The sequence below is a fragment of the Phalacrocorax aristotelis genome, chromosome Z (assembly GCF_949628215.1).
Source record: "Phalacrocorax aristotelis chromosome Z, bGulAri2.1, whole genome shotgun sequence".
In the NCBI taxonomy this organism is placed as follows: domain Eukaryota; kingdom Metazoa; phylum Chordata; class Aves; order Suliformes; family Phalacrocoracidae; genus Phalacrocorax; species Phalacrocorax aristotelis.
In genome coordinates this window covers 24,830,865-24,850,423 of record NC_134311.1, presented here as the reverse complement: position 1 = coordinate 24,850,423, position 19,559 = coordinate 24,830,865, and the positions used below count along the sequence as shown (strand labels likewise).

The following is a 19,559-nucleotide window of genomic DNA, read 5'->3' as shown; positions in this document are numbered from 1 at the left end:
CTTACTTTTACGCTTCGGATTCTCTCCCCCGTCCCACCAGGGGCGAGTGAGCAAGCAGCTGCGTGGTGCTGGGTTGCTGACTGGGGCTAAACCATGACAAAAGTCAGATAAAAGGTTCTCTATTCTGGCAAATCAGCTCCTTCCTGAGGTCTGGTGGAAAGAGATAGATCTTTCAGTGAGGTATTTCACATAAACCTTATTTCTGTGACATACTTAGACAATTACATATTCTTCTAATAGAGAAAATAGAGCAAAATACAGAATTCTATAAATTATAGAATCATGGAATTATTTGGGTTGGGAGGGATCTTTAAAGCTCACCTAGTCCAACTCCCCTGCTGTGGGTGGAGACATATTTCACTAAATCAGCTTGCTAAAAAAACCATTCAAACTGACCTGGAACACTTCTGGGGCATCCACAAATTCTCTAGGGAACCTGTTGCAGTGTCTCACCACCCTCATTGTAAAAAATTTCTTCCTTCTCTCTAATCTAAAGCTACTTTCTTTCAGTTCAAAACCATAGCCCATTGTCCTCTACTAGAGGCCTTGGTAAAAAGGCCCGTCTTTTTAATAAGCCCTCTTCGTATATTGAAAGGCTGCAATAAAGCCTCCCTGGAGTCTTCTCTTCTCCAGGCTAAACAACCCCAACCTTCTCAGCCTTTCTTCACTGGAGAGGTGTTCCAGCCCTCTGACTATTTTCCTGGCCCTTTGCTGGACCTGATCCCACAGGCTGACATCTATCTTGTACTGGGGACTCCAGAGCTGGATGGAGCACTCCAGGTGGGGGTCTCATGACAGCAGAGCAGAGGGGGAGGAACACCTCCTTTGACCTGCTGGCCACGCTTCTTGTGGTGCAGCCCAGGATATGACTGGCTTTCTGGGCTGCGAGCATATATTGCTAGCTTATATACAAAGATATGAAGATATGTTGATGTTTCCTTCAGGTTAATAAATTCTGAGCTGTTCAAAAAAACTTGTATTTTTTTTCAATTTGTGGCCATAAACTAGAATCCACCAGTGATAAATAATAAAATTGCATAAATTAGTTGTTTTGGTCCCGCTACAGACATTATAAATGAATGAACTACCTTCACACTTACAAGATAGAAGTCAATGTGTCAGTCTATAAGCTCAAAACAATCTAGTTTTTTATTAATATAGACAGAACCTGCATCAATTAAATTATTTTTAATTATACATTGGTTAAAACCTGCTGGCATTAATGGGATTTTTTTTGCCTTACACTTTCAATAGTGAATACAACAATTTCTTCATATATTTCATTTTTGCCCCATGGAACTGTTTACACATATGGAAATACTGAGGACTGAGATAAAACTTTAAAAAAATGTTGGAGAACACTTGAACAGAGTGATGCTTAGGTGAAAAAATATGTGACCATAAAGCATATATATGAATTTATGAGGATTTGAAATGGAAGATGGGACATGTGTTCAGACGATTCACAGTCAAATTTAAGCTAATGCAAAACAAATTTAAGCTAATACAAGTCTTTTACAAGGTACAGTAGAAATGATGAGAAAACAGCACAAAAGACAAAGTAGTTAATTAACTAGGAAAAAACATAGAACCAACAAGTTGATTACCAAACCCAAATAACTATTTGCCATAATCTGATAGTCCTTTTTCCTATGTTTCATTCTTTCTGCATGAATTCACAGAAGACAGTTTTCCTATGTGCATAGCTACAAAGTACAGATAAAAACTGACTAATGGATGCTCCCATTCAAAACTTAGAACCATAGAATCATTAAGGTTGGAAAAGACCTCCAGGATCATCAAGACCAACCGTCAACCCAACACTACCATGTCTCCTAAACCGGGCCCTGAAGTATCACATTTACATGCCTTTTAAATACCTCCAGGGATGGCAACTCCACCACCGCTCCGGGCAGCCTGTTCCAATGCTTGACAACCCTTTTGGTGAAGAAATTTTTCCTAATATCCAGTCTAAACCTCCCCTGATGCACCTTTAAGCAGTTTCCTCTTGTTCTATCGCTAGTGACCTGGGAGAAGAGACCAACACCCGCCTCGCTACAACCTCCTTTCAGGTAGTTGTAGAGCGCAACAAGGTCTCCCCTCAGTCTCCTCCAGGCTAAACCCCAGTTCCCTCAGCCTCTCCTCATAAGACCTGCTCTCCAGACCCTTCCCTGACTTGTCAATGTACTTGTCCCTGACTTTTCCTTGACTTGTCAATGTACTAATTTAGCAAGCTTTCTCTTTCTCCCCTTCAACTTTCTTCCTCTCCAAATGCTAACCCTATAAAGGCTAGGTTAAAGCAAAAGGTGCTATCTCAATTATATGGAAGTTCATAAGTGTATTCTGATTTGTTTCAGTAGAGTTTGGGTTTCATCTACATAATCTAACATGACACCTTTTCATTAATGCTGTACCCTCTGTTACACAAGTATATCTCAATTTCCTACAATACAATTGGAAAGAAACACCTAGTTGGAACTTCATAAACAAATAGTCTGTGTATTGGATAGAAGACGGCTCAGCTCAGTCCTTTCTATGCTCTGCAGGTTTGTGTGGAAGTGCAAGCTTTCACTACCTGGCTGTCTTTTATGATCAAGGGGGAAGGTGCAAAATACCCAGCAAAGTTTTTGAGTGAGACAGAAGGACCTTGATTGGAAGGACACTTCTGTCATACAGTCATACAGACCTACATAATAGCAAGTGATAACAGCAACAGTCCTCTGTCAGTCATGACTGGAAACAGCAATATATTCAGAGATTTTGAGTTAATGCTAATGCTCCTGACCACTGAACATGGTAAGGATAATGGGAGAAAGGCGTATTAATGTGCTTCAATAAGGGCATGTCTCTGCTATTCTAGGTGAACAGACGACTTCATCAAAGTGACTTTACGTAGTGCTGAGCTGTGCAGTTTTCCTTTGTGATTAAACATACATTAGGGGAATGTCAAGACCTCTAAACTCATTGTAACTGGATAACCAAATCAGACTTCCATGTAAATCTTTAGAGACTAAAGATTGGAGCACCACTACATATCCATTCCGCAATCAACAGTTCAACACAAGCAAATAATGCTTACACAAATTAAGCATATAGACAGTGCAAATGAAAAACTTTGGCAGGAAAAGTAGGGTTGGATTTCCATTCTGGAAAGCACGTTGGGCCCAATCCTAACAAAACAGTTACAAAAGTAATCAAAATAAAGCAATTGCATTTTAAGTAAATGGGACTAGTATGTTTTAGAGGGAGCCAATTGCTTTGTTTCCTCTCACATATCGTAAATATCACTTACTTACTTCCTTAAAAGGAGTATTGGCATTAAATTTGGATTAAACAGAAGTGATGACGCAGAGGCATGAATGGGAGGAAGAGAAAAATCATCATCAGATTGGAGATGGCACAAGAGTATTTTATTAGTTTTAGAAAAGGAACTAACCTTGCCTTCACAACTAATTTTCTATTCAGTAAAATAAGACTACCTACCAAACTCTTTCACACACAGAACCATATGTAGAGGTAGGGAAACAGGGCAAAACAGAGACTGGAAGTATGGGGAAGTGACAGACAAAAGAAGTGTAGGGTATCGAAAAAATGGTATTTTCTTATAGCAAAATGAGAAGGCAGTCATAGAAGACAGGTGTTTTACGTCATTGAGATTTTCAAGTTTTTAGGACACTTATAGCCTAAGCTTATATTTTGACTCACAATCATGCTGTGTCTTGTTTTTGAAGCAGAACTCCCTCCTCTGCTGAAGGAAAAGCTCTTCCCTGAGTGCTAACCACTGCTGTAAAACCTTCCTTTCCTCTCCACTGACAATTGAGCTAAAGGCTAGTAAGGCAAAAAGAACAATGTAGTTTTACTGCAAAGTTATAATAATAGTTACGTGCCGCAGACTGGCTGGTGGACATTGCTAAGTGCTTTGAAACACACACCTAACTTAGGTTTAAATTTCTAAAATAGTAATTTCAAAAGCTATGGAATTCTTAATATTTTATGAACGCATTACTACAACTTACAACTGATTAGCATGTTGCCTATGAAAACTGCAACAGAATGTTACTGGAGTAGTGTAATTGAAGTTAATAACTTGCACTAATTCTAGCTTTGACCATTAGATCTAGTCTTTCCTACTGATATGAATATCTGTTCTTATGCTAATGCCCAGTAAACAAATTTCTGCAACAGAAAAAAAGCTAAATAATTTTCTATTTTCAAAAACATGCAAATGCTGTCATATTCAGAAAATTAAAAAGCAAATATATGAGGAATAAGAACAAAATGCAGTATCTCCACTAGGTACATTAAGGAATTAGAAACACAATAATGGAAGGACCTACTCAAGTTGTTAAATTCTGTCTTTGCCACTTCAGAAAACCCTGGAATAATTTATTTGTTCCCCAGAACATCTATTCCACAGGTCTGTATTCTCGAGAGCCCATTTTCCAACACCTTATATCAACTGTTAAATCTACCCTAAAAAAGACAAGAAGACACAACTATGGGACATTCTGCTCTCTGCTGTGGAATATTCTGTTCTGTGTCCCTGCAATAGGGGGAAATTTATAAAGATGATCCCAGAATGAGGACTATGCCCTGTGTCATGGAGCATTTTATTAAAGGCATTGATACTGAAAAATTATTTCACAAAACCTTTAAACAGTTAAAAAGCATTCACTGAAGCATGTGCAAGCATGTCTTGAAGAATGTGATTGAACAGAAACAATTTGCTGCATCACAACTTAATGTAGAGCTCAAGAGTGACAGATTGCCTTACCAAGTCCATTAAATATGACAAGCACACTTAAACAACACACAGGAGCCTACACACTGACATGCCAGAGGACCAGTGCCTTTAAAGAATAACTTTTGCTCACTTTTCACATCCTAAGCTCTAGCTTCACTGCAAACAATGCCAACCACAGTGCCAATGGGCAGCAATGAGATATGACTGGATTCCTGCCAAGCCCACCAACTGGTTTCACATGGACATGCAACAGACCAAGAAAAAAATGTTTTCAGTCACTGCTACACTTGGTCAGAAACAAACTACTTATAACAACTGCGTGAAAGGCTGCAGAACCCACTACTGATTTTACAAGCAGTAACTTTCCAACAGAAATTCCTGTGGTTTTCAAGTGAGGCGATAAATGGATGTTTTTCCTCCAGAAAGATTTCCTGTCTTTAGCTTGCCTTCCTCCGAGATTTGCTGATATGACAGCCTTCTGCATCAATTTCTCTTTTCTGCTACATATTTCAGAAGGAGTATAGGGAAATATGACAAGAGACTTTATCATGGTTGGCTAGTAGTTGCCAAAAAATTTAGGGGTGTGTCCTCTCTGTTGTATAACTTGTTTTATTTTCTTTCTGTGGGTGTCATGCACTTCAAAATGTATCAATAGAGGCATCCAGCAGCTAGGTATCTACTATTATTACTGCTGTTATGAATCAAATAAAGAAAAAAGGAATTATGACAATCCTAAAACAAATCATCTAGCCAGTTCACCAAGCTGTAAGAGTACAATAAAAAAAAAAAAGAGAAAAAGAAAAAGAAAGAAAAAAAGGGGGGAAAAAAGCTGTGTAAATGCATTTTAAAAAACTCTTAAAAGGAAAGGAAATACTTTTCACTTTCTTGATTAAAGCCTTTAAGCAAAAACTTAACTGTCTTACTGCTACTTACTTACTATTATGAAAAAAAGTCATGGTATATTGCCAGCGGCTTTACTAAGTTACTGTCAGCCATGTAATTAACAGTAATTTGAAGTGAGGTCTTCAGTCTGAATTCAAGCTACTCAACTTCAAGTCATCAATGTTATAGAAATGAAGTGTGTCTACACTTTGGCACATTTCCCAGATATTTTATGCCCGGAACTTGCTTTGCATATTACAAACAAGTTTATAGAAATTGAAAACAAAAACAGAGAGACAGATTTCCTCTTCTCTTTCACCTCTGTTTCAGAGGACGATCATCACACCAAAATAGCAACAATGGCTTAGCAATCTCATGAGTTAAAAGCAGCAATCTCAGGGAAATTTTGCACTCTACAACAGCCCTTCTGCATTACCCTTACAGGTGAGGAGCCTACTGCTCTCTAAATGGATTCAGTAGGAAAAGGACAGATGTTCACTACTAACAACATCAGAAAGTTGAGATTTCCAAATGCATCAGCCAAATCTTCCTCTGACCATATCCTCTCAAACATGACCTTCTCCCTCCCCAGAATTCATTCAGCTCACCTTCTAATTGACTCCACAGCCAGCCAGCATTATCTCTATGGATATGCTCCCACTGTGAAACGTCCCTGGGGGCTCAGAGAGACCCACAAAACTACAGTGAATCAATTCCTTTATGAAAACCCATGCCAATACCCTTGCAGGCAGCAGAAATCCCCATTGCCATCAGTGGTCAAGCCTTGTGTTTTGTTTCCAGCACCAGCTTACAGCCATCCCCTCTAGCTGGCCATGCTGCACCATCTCCTCGGCACACAGTCTCCACAGCATGGCTCACAGCTACGCTTGTGAGGTTTCATGCAGCCATGCAGCTTCCCATCTGGTGCAGGCATGTGTACCTCACTGTTTAGAGAACACACACTGCAGCCCTGAGGGAGGGCTTCCCTCCCTGATCCTATCTTTATCACCCTCAGGGTTTTGCTTTAGTGATTTTAAAATAACTGCTAGCTCTGCAAAGGAAGATAAGAAGAAACACTGAGATTACTTTCTGAAAGCTTCTTGTTATTGAGAGCCATGTTCTGTAGCCTACCTTCTCTCTCTTGCATCTTCTTCTACACTCTGCCCCTTACAGACTGAAGGTGAGAAAGGCCTCATCTGGAAAGTTCATGCCAAACATGAACCTTTCAAACAGTCTGCAAAGCCCACAGATGGATTTTACATTGTAGGAGCAGTCTGGAACAAACAGGAGGATATTGCCCTCTTAGCCCTTCTGTATGTTACGTTTCATCTGAAGTTAAAGATTTTGATATAAGCAAAAGCTGTGCCACCTGTTGGTTTCAGTATGACTCTTGTACACCCACTACTTCCCCTCTGCCAACCGCTCTGGTGAGTGTGCCCACATTTATACTGAAATGGAAAAAATAAAAATAAAAAAACCCTCATGAGCCTCCAAAATGTCCTGAAACCAGCAGTTGCATTTGTTCTTGATAGGTTTTTATCTCAGATCTTTTTACAGGTCTTCTTTGCTTGCAAGCTGTAAGAGAAAATGATTACTCATTCTGGTTGGAAATTCCGCTGTATCCCACTGCTAGCCAATAAAGTACAAAGTTTAAAATGAAAGGCAAGTTCTAGCAAAAACTTTCTCTAAGTCAATTTTCTTTGACTATTTCATTACCTACATGCTTTAAAAAATCCAAATGATGACTCTCGTTCCCACTAAATACAGAATGGAAAAGGTAAATAAGCTGTCTCCGCAGTGCTCATGAGGCGTATCAACTATTATTTCAATATAGAAATATTGTTTTAAAAAAAGGTAGAAATGAAAGTAATTATTATTTTACATTTTAGAAGTAATGGTTATTTTCTTAATTCTTCCTATGGCCCATTAATTCACTTGTTGAAGACTGATATACAAATCTCAAAAAAGGACTTCAACCAACCTTATTCTATTAGACTCCTAAAGTGAATCCACATACAACGTCAACCTCCCAAACATGTATAGACATGTCCTTATGTCTATACATGAGCATAAGGACAGTAGGACACCTAAGAACAGGATTCACAGGAATAACCTCTGCTGAAAGAAAGGTGTAAGACAGCACACACAATGAGGCAGAGGCTTTGGTCTGTCCTGGGAAGGAAATGAGGACTGGTGAGAGATTAAATCTCATTCCACCTGAAATGCAGGCACCTTGCCTTCTAACACCAAAGAAGCAGAATCCAGACCTGTTGCCTGATGAATCAGTTATTTCCTTTCAAAACATGTTCTGTGTTTAAAACATCACTATGCATGACAGCACTGACTTAACGACCCGGCCTCTTTATCTCCCAAGTGTCTGAAATACAGCAATGCTCAACCTTTTTCTCACTTTCTAACTCAGTCTCTTAATTCTTTGATGCAAACTGGATCAGGCTAGTGGCTTCCCTTAGCCTCTGAAAAGCCTATACTTGGCAGATGTAGCAAACACAAAAATTCCTTCCCTCATGTGGTGGGTTGACCCTGGCCAGCAGCCAAGCACCCACACAGCTGCTCTCCCGCTCCCTGCTCAGTGAGATGGCAGAGAGAACAGGAAGAGCAAAAGCAAGAAAACCCATAGACCAAAATAAAAAGACAACTTACTAGGTGAATGAAAGAGAGGGGGGAAAGGGCAATCATTCATCACCACCCACAAGCAGATCGAGGCCCACCTTTTTATTGCTTGCTGAGCATGACGCTATATGGTACGGCATTTTCCTTTGGTCAGTTCAGGCCAGCTGTCCTGGCTGTGTCCCTTCCCAGTTTTTGCCCACTACCAGCTCACTCACTGGTGGGGGAAGAGTGAGACAAGACGGCTTTGAGGCTGTGCAAGCCCTGTTCAGCAACAGCCAAAACATTGCTGTGTTACCAACACAGTTTTACCCACAAATTCAAAACACAGCACCTGGATTTTGTCGCAGGACTGCCATGAAGAAAGTTAACTCCATCTCAGCCAGACCCAGTACACCTCAGAAAGAGGAATGAACAGGAGCTTTTCTCCTACACAATGCCTTGGCATTTGGTAACTTCAGACAGAAAATCCCTAGATGCTACTCAGTGCTTCTGACTCCATATACAAACAAGAACCCAGGGGCTTAAAAAAAAACCCTTAAAGAATTCTTGAAGATGCTAGTGCACTGAAAAGGGAGGGCTACAGAAGATACTAAGCCATACTGCTTCTTCCTATACTGACATCACTGAAGGTGGATTGTCCTGTGTATTATTTCACTGAAAGACTGGACCGTTTGTTCATTTTCACAAACAAGCTGATGACCTGAATTGGAGTAAAAGGTAACTGATGGCATCTGGTGGCATCATCTTTCATCTGTCAGAGTCATCTGTGCAGAAAGAAATGCCATACTCTGTTCTTGATCTAGCTCTGCTAATGCCAGTGTGGGAGCTAGTGGTGTAATACAGAAGAATTACAGAAGGAGCAAATCACAGGCATGTGTATCCATTTCTACCTTCTCTCTTTCGGTTTAGTTTGGGCTTTTTATTTTGCCCCCCTCCCCAAAAAAATCATGTAACAGATCAAAAGAGAAAAAAAAAGCTTCAGTCTTTTAAATTTTCTTTTTCTCACTGTTTTTCCACATGAAGGCATCTATTTGGAAAAAAAGGTTTAATTAATATATTTACAACTAGTAGAATTTGTCATATCATAACATGGTATCATAATAACACTCCACTTTTACTGAAAAGTTCAGATGCAAAGGCATTTTTAGCCAGATGGTAGTGGGCAAAAAGCTGAGAAGGGACACAGCCAAGACAGCTGACCTCAACTGACCAAAGTGAAGTGTCACACCATATAGCGTATAATGCTATAGCTTGGTTTGCTTATTTCCACGTTACTTGAGTAATTAACCAAGCATTTGAAGAAATCTCTTACTGGCTGGATGCTCAATACAACTGCTTCTCATCACAAAAGCTCAGTAAGACCAAAGTTAAATGTGTACATCTTTGAAAACTCTTAGTAGACGCTACCATCAAAACAAAAATTAGCAGAATCATTATTATTTTAAGTTTTACCTTAGAAACATCACTTTAAAGAAGGAAGGAAACTGACAAAACTTGCTCATGCACACATATATCATAAAGAATCAACAGATAGCTCAACTGATGTGTCAAAAAAAAGAGAGAAGCTACTCCCCATCCTACTAATATCTTCCCAACACGACTCTCTGCTGACTTCAGTCCTCTCTGTACTTTGCTCCTCAAAGATGGACTATAGAAAACTGTTTCTGGTTTGCTTCTCAGCTGCACAGCTACAATTTTTATTGCAGGAGTACAATATGGCCAAATGAGCGTTAATTTATTTTACATGTTTATAGTTTTCAGAAACACAGAAATTAACAGATTTCATGCAAGTGAATATAAAATAACACCTAAAAATGAAGAAAATAATACAGTAGAAAAATAGTTTTCAGAAGAAATATAAATCTGCAAATACACTGTGTGAATAAACGATGTGTTATTTTCTGCTTACCCGCTAACATTCATTAGCATTAGGTACAGTGCCGTTGCTCATGGTAGATAAACTATGCAGCAAAACTTGAAAATGGGCAGTTTCATTACTATTTTTCTTATGACTGATTCTGTTGCTCTCCTGTAGTTGAAACCTGAAGTTCAACCTCAGAAGAGTAAGTTTTACAAGTCTTAAGTATATATGTTGCTGATAATCAGGAACAAAGCAGCAAAAGGGACCCAGCCCCATCCCGCCAAACAAAAATGTTACAGAATTTTATTATCAAAAAGTAAATAAAAATAATAGTTCTTTCCCTACAATTATGACCAGGCTTTTCATGGCCTACTTTGCAGGAATCCAGGCAATGAAAAATATAACAAGCAGGTAGTTTAGTGCACATTCAGTTTCCCTCTTGTGACGACTTCTACTTTAGCTGTGTTTGCCCCATTGAAAAAGCTCTCCTTTCTCTCAAGAAGCGACATATCTCTTGACAGACCTTGTTAAATCTTCCTGAAACACAATAAAATAGGAGAGCTTGGGCAAAAGAAATAAAAGCTCATCCTGAGAAACTTTGAACCAGATGAGAAGGCACCCTCATGGGGTGCATGAGCCCTGCAGCCCTGGTAATTAGCTGCTGGGCTGAAAGATCAACACTGGAGTGCCTCCACTTCAGGAATGAGAGCATCACCTCCTGCTCCCCAATTAGGACAGGATCCCAGGATCCGAAGAGCAACTTCACACAATAGACTAAGCTCTGAAAATCCGGACTAACTGGCATCCCATTTCTTTGTATAATTTAATCAAACACAGCCAGCTCTACTGATGCGTTATGCAAGGGCACAGGGTACTGTAATACAGAACTCCTATTTTAACATCCACATATACGAAAAATGGGATTGTACTCCACTGAAAAGTAGGGAAACATGTAAATTCTTTTCCTAATATTTTGAATATTTGCATGACATGGTGCAAAAGACATGCCATTTTATATTAAGTATAGTATTTTATTTTTAGTTTAATGCCCATTTTTCCGTCTTTTGTTTTCTGCAGTGATCATTAATTCATCCATGTACTCCAAAATGTTCTTAAGAAATATAATTTAGCAGTAAAGAAACAAAGTAAAGTCTGTTAGTAGTAAGAAAAGGAACAGAAATGTTTACAATACAAATTGCTTCCAGCACTTATTTCTTTATTAGCACAGAGCTGCAGGAAAACTATTTGATTTCTGCATGTTTGAGTTTGTCGAAGTATTTTTTCTGTAATTCCCACAGCAAAGGTCTCTGGAGCTATGGTGAAGTTGTGTAAAAGGTGACTACATTCAAACAGCAGCTGTTTACTTTCACTAATAAAGGAAAAAAGACTCTGCACTGAAAAGTGACCATAAATAGGCAGAACATACTCTTTACACAGGCAAAACACAGAGATTTCAGTGGGAATTCTGCCTTGTTTAATGCAGGATCAACTGCTTTTTCACAGGCAGTAGCAAGAAGGAAATAAGTTAAGCACAGGCAAATCCCACAGGATGTCCATGCAATTGTTCCGCACCCAAAAGACGGGAAGGAATCTTATGTGAAACAATTTCAGAGATATTAATGCTGAGTGACTAATAGTTCATGGGATGGCTCCAATAGGAAAAAAAGCCAAGAAAACATTCTTACACATGAAGATGAGTGTGAGAACTTTGTTTTGAGGAGCAGGAAGAGGAAACATGAGAAAAAACTCCTCAGAAAACTACTGTATTGTAAAAGACTATCGCTTGGTGGGGTGTGGGGGTGGTGGTGGTCTGCCTCTTCAGCAAATGTCTGCAGATATCTGCAAGTAGAAACAGGAGAAGAAGAGCTGTGTGAGGCTCTGGGAGTTAACTCTGGCCTCCACTTAATGTACCAAGAACACGCATAGTCTCAGGAGCCCTCGCTACTTTCTCCAGGGAACTGCAAGGCGGGTTCCATAGCAGAAAGCATCTGCTGGTCCTACTTTCGGGTTTGGCTGTCTGCCACCATTGGAAGTAAACAACAAGATATGGACTCTAAACCCAGCAGGCTCAGTGTTTGCCTACTGTTTAATGCATATTCCATTAGAGCGCTGCTAATGACCAGACCCTACAGAGACACTGTCTACATCTCAGAGAGCATAATCTCTCTTGGAAAATATTATTAAAAATAACCCTATTGAAAGAGCTCAGCATTGAATCTCAGTCACATGAATATATAAAAGTTTCTGAAATTTGTTGTTTAATTCAATTTAAAAAAAATCATGTGGTTTGCTCATTATAATTACTTTATAATTAACCTTCCTGGTAATGGTATTAGAGATCAAATAAATCCATTTAATCAGTTAAGCTCTTCATTTATAGATTCTAGTTCCAACTTGAACTCTGTTATGCACTGATTAACTCAATTCTTTTGTCAATAATGTGTGCCCAATTAAAGTTCCATAAAACAGCTTTTAGAAACACTTTGTGAAAAAATCATGCAACTGCCCCAAAATCACTTTCCAAATCCAATATTCTAACTTGAAATACAAATATGCTGATCAAGGAGTACAAAAGCAAATAGAGAAAATAAATTATGTCTTGATCTAAATCTACTGAAGTAAAAAATCTGAATCCAATGGCTATTTAAGATATGCTACTGATCAAAAAAGTAGTTATCATGTTGGACTTAGTATTTACATAATCTGTTCTCAAAACTTCGAATCCCTGCAAGATTTTAGAGGACAGGCTACCACTCACAAAAGTTTAACAAGGCATGAAATCTGTAAAAAAGCAGTTTCTTTTTCAAACACCACATTACCTTTTTTATGACCCAAAAAGTGCACAAATGGGCAGGAAAAATAAAGTTTTTCAAAATGATCTCAGAATGCAGTCATTATTCTGCTATCTGATCAACTCCCAAATACTATGTGCTGCTTAGAAAGTTTCTTTCGTTATGAGAAGGAAAGTTAGGAGAGAGAATTTCAGTGCCATACGTGACTGCAGCAAAACTGCCCTGTTATTATGTAAAACAGTATGTAGGAATGCAGAATTTGGCCTCACTAGATCAGAACAGAAGTCTAAAAGTTGATGTTCTGTCTTTAGAAACTGCCTTTACCTTGTATTTTGAAGACTGATGAAGGGAAAACCTAATCTGCCTGAACAATCTGGCAGTGTGATACACACAAAAAGGAATAGAGACAATACTTCCCAAACCTTGTGGCCATGAGGCTGCACCCTTCAGCATTAAATGTCTCTATTAGTATTTAATTTGTCAGGCTGGAATGACGAACTTTACTTCATTAATGACTAGTTACTAAACGAGCCCATAAGACACAGCATTTCCATATTTCTAATAAAATTTTAGATGCATTAAATCAAAGAACTCTTGATATCAATTTAAATTTACAATGGGAAATTGTTCTTCTGAAAAAGATGATACAATATAATTGTAACTTTTTGTAATAGACATCATCTATTTTTAGGCAGTTTTCAGGCCTGTATCAGTGTTTTTTACTTTTTTAGATTATGAAGACCTGTAGTTGCAATATAATACATTAAAGTTTCAAATAAAAGCCTCATTTCAACCAGCTGAATGATGAGGATATGGTATAGCCCTGCGGTAGACCACATCCACAGGTGTATCTGTGGTACAGGAAAAACTGCATGGGTGCATAAGTCTTCCAAAACAACTTAAGGGAATCTTTTAGCTTAATTAACATAAATTCACACCTTATATTTGTCTTCATAAGAATATGCTTTCAATTTGAGGAACAGTTCTTCAGTAGACCCTCCTGGTATTATGTCTTAGGAATGGACTATCAAAAATCTCACTCTGTTTAAGTCATTATGAACTGGGGAGAGTTTCAAGATATAAGAAGCAAGATAAGACCCATACTGACTCTTGACTGATTCTCCTATCATTAAAATCTAATTTAAACCAGCTCTAACTACCCTCATATAAATTATTATTAAATGCAATATGTACGCACTTACATAAAGAGTAAACCCAGAATGCGTTTTAATTATCAAGGCAAAAGGCTGGAAACAAAAGAAGTGAATACTTACTTGTGTGAAGGTTAAGAGGAGTTTGGGGATGTTACAAATATTCATACAGGACAGTGATTGCAAATGCTACATGCCCATGTGTCTGCTCTACACTTTTGTAGCCTTCAGTGACAATCACCAAGCTACATTTGAACACAAAGATAAAGCTATTTGAGAAAGCTCACAGCCTATAAATAAAAAAGGCTGCAGATGCAAGTACTTTCCTTGAGTAAAGTAAGACAGTCTACAAAAACTGCTTCTTGAAGTTCAGCTTTCCTTATCATGCTTTAATCAATAAATCAAACTCCATCTCCCTCTTATGGCTTAAGAGGCTGAAAGACATCGCGTAAGCCTTGCATCCTCATAGTCTTGCACATATGTTCAGGTACCCTACGAAGGAGATTAGATGCTCTGCACAGGTCTTACTGTGTGTTTTAATATGCAGGTTTTGTGGGCTGATTTCCTGTTTTCACTTCTCATTCAACTAACAGAAATCTTCATATTATGTTTATTTTACCCTTTCTCTTTTGCAGCACCACAGGCCTCTACTAGATCGTCACTGCTAACACGGTCACAAAGACTTAAACTTGCAAGCAGAGAGTTTGCAAAAGCATCAAATAAACAAATATATCAAATATATCAAAAGAAATACACGAAAATAGTTCAAATTCATAAAACAATGTTTTATAAGAGTTCGTTTTAGGTAGTACCTCCTCAGAGGCTCATAAATCACTGGTTTACACTGAATTTAAAAGAAACATGAGCACAATAAGATAGAAGAGAGTATTATGAAGATCCTCCTTAAAATTAAGAATGGAAGTTGCAAACAATGTTTTAAATGGCAGCAGACTTTGCTGTTCATTAGTTTCAAACTGAAGTTAGGAGTTGTAATTTGCTTAAATTCTCCCAAGTCTTACTGCTTAGAAAGGGCTGATTGATAATCAGGTTATGCAGCTATAAATTTTACTTTATTATTCAAATAAGTTTACTTATCTATAGAAAATATTACTTTTTAGCTCAAGCACATTTTAATTTACAGAATCAGAGTCACAGAATGGTAGGGGTTGGAAGGCACCTCTGGAAATTATCTTGTGCAACCCCATGACTTGAGCAGAGACACCTACCGCAGGGTGCACAGGACCACATCCAGGCAGGTTTGGAATGTTTCCAGGGAAGGAGACTCCACAACCTCCCTGGGCAGCCTCTTCCACTGCTCTGTCACCCTCACAGGAAAGAAGTTTTTCCACATATTCAGGTGGAACTCCCTGTGTCCCAATTTGTGCCCATTGCCCTTGTCTTGTCATTGGGCACCACTGAAAAGAGTCTGGCCCCATCCTCTTCACAGCCACCCTTTAGATATTTATAAGCATTGATAAGAGACCCTCTCAGTCTCCTCCAGATTAAAAACACCCAGGTCCTCAGCCTTTTTCTCATAACAGAGATGCTCCAGTCCCCTGATCATCTTTGTAGCTCTCTGCTGAACTCTCTCCAGTAGTTCCCTGCCGTTCTTGAACTGTGGACGCCAGATCTGGATGCAGTACTCCAGATGTGGTCTCACTAGGGTGGAGTAGAGGGGGAGGATAACCTCTCTCGATCTGCTGGCCCACACTCCTTTTAATGCAGCCCAGGATACCATTGGCCTTCTTGGCCACAAGGGCACATTGCTGGCTTATGGTCAACTTGCTGTCCACCAACACTCCCAGGTCCCTCTCAGCAGAGCTGCTTTCCAGCAAGTCAACCCACAACCTGTACTGGTGCGTGGGGTTGTTCCTCCCCAGGTGCAGAGTCTTACGCTCACTTTTGTTGAATTTCATCAGGTTCCCCTCAGCCCAGCTCTCCAGCCTGTCTGCACAGCCTTGGTGTATCAGCCACTGCTCTCAGTTTTGTATCATCAGCAAACTTGCTGAGGGCACATTCTATCCTTTCGTCCAGGTCATTGATGTTGAACAGGACTGGACCCAGCACAGACCCCTGCGGAACACCACTAGCAACAGGCCTCTATCCAGACTCTGCTCCATTGATCACGACCCCCTGAGCTCTGCCACTGAGCCAGTTCTCAGCCCATCTCACTATTCACTCATCTTGCTCACACTTCCTTATCTTGTTTATGAGGATGTTATGGGAGATGGTGTCAAAAGCCTCGCTGAAGTTGACATAAACAACATCCACTGCTCTCCCATCATTGACCCAGCCAGTCACACCCTCACAGAAGGCTATCAGGTTGGTCAAGTATGATTTGCCCTTGAGGAATCCATGTTGACTGTTCCTGATAACCTCCTTGTCCTCTGCATGCCTGGAGATGACCTCCAGGATGAACTGCTCCATCACCTTTCTGGGAATGGAGCTGAGGCTGACTGGCCTGTCATTTCCTGACTCCTCGCTCTTGTCCTTTCTGAAGACTGGAGTGACATTTGCTTTCCTCCAGTCCTCGGGCACATCTCCTGTCCTCCATGACCTTTCAGAAATGATGAGGAATGGCTTAACAACAGCATCCACCAGCTCCCTCAGCACTCGTGGGTGCATCCCATCAGGGCCCATGGAGTTGTGAGGATCCACTTTGCCTAAATGATCTCTAACCCAGTCCTCCTCAACTAAGGGGAAGCCTTCCTTTCTTGAGATTTTCTCTCTCACCTCTGCGGGCTGAGACGCCTGAGGGCCAGCCTTAGCAGTAGAGACCAAAGCAAAGAAGGCATTTGGTATCTCCACCTTCTCTGCTGCATCCTGCTTCACCAGGGCACCCACCTCGTTCAGCAGCAGGCCCATGGTTTCCTCAGTCTTTCTTTCACTACCTATCTCTTTGAAGAAGCCCTTCTTGTTATCTTTGACATCCCTTGCCAAACAGAGTTCCAAGGGGGCCTTGGCCTTCCTTGTTGCATCTCTGCGCACCCTGACAATGTTCCTATATTCCTCCCAAGTGGCCAGTCCCTTTCTTTGCATACTGTAAACCTCTTTCTTCCATTTGAATTTTTCTAGAAGCTCTTTGCTTATCCATGCAGGTCTTCTGGCTCCTTTGCTTGACTTCTTCCTCCTAGCCATGCACTGATCTTGAGCTTGGAGCAAGTGGTACTTCACTACTGACCAACTCTCTTGGACCGCAGACCTTCAAGAGCCCTAACCCAAGGCATTCCTCTAAACAGGTCTTTGAAGAGGCCAAAGTTAACTTTCCTGAACTCCAAGGTTGTAATCCTTATTGTCATCCTGCTTCTACCACTCCGGATCCTGCACTCTACCATCTTATGATCACTGCAGCCAAGCCTACCCCCAACCCTCATATCCTCAATCAAACCTTCTTTCCTGGTTAGCAGAAGATCCAGCAGCACATCACACTTTTTTGGCTCCTCCACCACCTCTATCTAAAAGCTATCCTTGATGTTCTGCAAGAACGTCCTGGATGGTGTGCGCCTTGCCATGTTGCTCTTCCAGCAAATATCAGGGTGGTTGAAATCCCCCATGAGAAGCAGGGCCTGTGACTGTGAGGCTACTTCCAGCTGTCTGTAGATGGCCTTGTCAAATTCCTCTTCCTGATCAGGTGGCCTGTAGCAAATGCCCACAATGGTGTCACCCATGTTTGCCTCCCTGTTAATTTTTACCCATAAGCTCTTGACTCGTTCTTCCTCCACCCTTAGGCAGAGCTTGATACATTCCAGTTGCTCCCTCACATAAAGAGCAACTCCCACACCTCGCCGTGTTGGCTTGTACTTCCTAAGAAGTATGTAGCCGTCCATGACCACATTCCAGTCATGCGAGCTATCCCACCATGTCTCTGTAATTGCAATGAGGTCGTGGTCCTGCGACCGCACACAGATCTCTAGTTCCTCCTGTTATTCCCCATGCTGTGCGCATGCATGTGTGGTGCACAGGCATTTCAGAGAGGTGCACAAGGATCCTCTATAGCCATACACACTCCTGAGGTGGTTGTTCTTCTGACTGTCATGTCGTGAGGCAGCTACGGCACCTTTGTCACTGCTCTGCTTGGCCTGGCTTATTCCCCCGTTGGATGTGATGGCACTAGCATTGCCACTTTGGACCTTGCCCTCTGAGGCCTTCAGTATAAAGCCTGCCTCACCAAGTTGGCCAGCCTGCTGCCAAAGATTCCCTTGCCCCTTTTAGACAGGTGGATTCCGTTCCTTCCTAACAGGCTATGGTTCCTGGGGAAACTCCCATTGTCATAAAAGCCATAATTTAGGAACAGTTCTTGCTTATTTATTTCTCATACTACCATGGTATTTCATTTGACATATAAACCTAACTTATTTTAAAGAGATATAATTCAAAGCATAAAGAGACGATACTCTTTCCCTAGATTTAACTTTGTGGTAATAATAACCTCCTTATCATGGGCTGGTGTTTTAAGATTGCCTTCGAAGAAATCTAAACAGTATTTGTTCCAAATGTAGTAGTGGTACCTATATCACTTCCAAACTTGACGCTTGGAGACATATTCAAATCATGCACCTCACTTTGTAGTCAAGACTTAGACCAAAGATAAATTTGACTTCTTGTTTTGCTCTTACTCAAATTACAAAGAACAGTAAAGAATACATGATGATATTCTGTTATTTCCCACAAGAACAAAAAAGTGAAAGCACGGTGATTAAACAACAAGGCTTGAATTGGAGGACCTAAGGTTTAGAGCACAGATTCAACAAACTGACAAATTTGTGCAGTCATATCAGGGGACACTGCTAGGTATAATCTGAAGTACAGTACAGTTTAAATTTTCAACACCAATTGTGACTGCAGAGTTTTTGTTGCCTTTCTTTCAGAGAGATAATGTAGGAGCTAATTTTTTTTAAGACAAAACCTGCTAAAGGGTCTTCAAGTTGGCCAACTAAAAGACTGCACATTCTGAATTACCATTCACATTTGATAATTTTGCTCAGATTTAGCAGACGGGAATGAGAACAGCTGTTTGTAAACTGGAAGTAATTTTATTTATTGTGTTTTACACACGCACGCACAAAATCCACTACACCTATCCATGTGTTGTAGGCATTTGGAATACCTGAAAATTCAACATAACCAAGGCCCATAAATAGCTAAACTGTAACTGTGTAAAAAAACAAATAACTATGCAAACTGAGCAACTCAGTAAAAAATTAAAGGATTTCCAAATTACAAAGAGAACAGAGTCTTTCCTTCCAGTGCCAGAAGTGTACCACATGAAGAACATAGCAGTTAATCTTTTTGAGACAAGGCAGAAGGAGAAGAGCATATTCAGAAGTCCTACTGTCCTCAAGAACAACATAATTCTAAGCTTTATTCTCATATTCTCATAGTAGGTTAGGGTAACAGTTCAAATATCCCCTATGATCTTATCTATGCTGCTGTAACAGAACCTACTTTTTAGGCAGATACATAATCAGTAACTGGCGTACAAACAATACTAATACTCT

The 19,559-nt window shown here is 40.1% G+C and overlaps 1 protein-coding gene across 1 annotated transcript in view; it reads right to left on the bottom strand.

The window, feature by feature from the left end:
* ST8SIA4 (ST8 alpha-N-acetyl-neuraminide alpha-2,8-sialyltransferase 4) overlaps positions 1 to 19,559 on the bottom strand; it is a 62,861-nt gene that overhangs the window by 13,964 nt on the left and 29,338 nt on the right. The window lies entirely within an intron of this gene.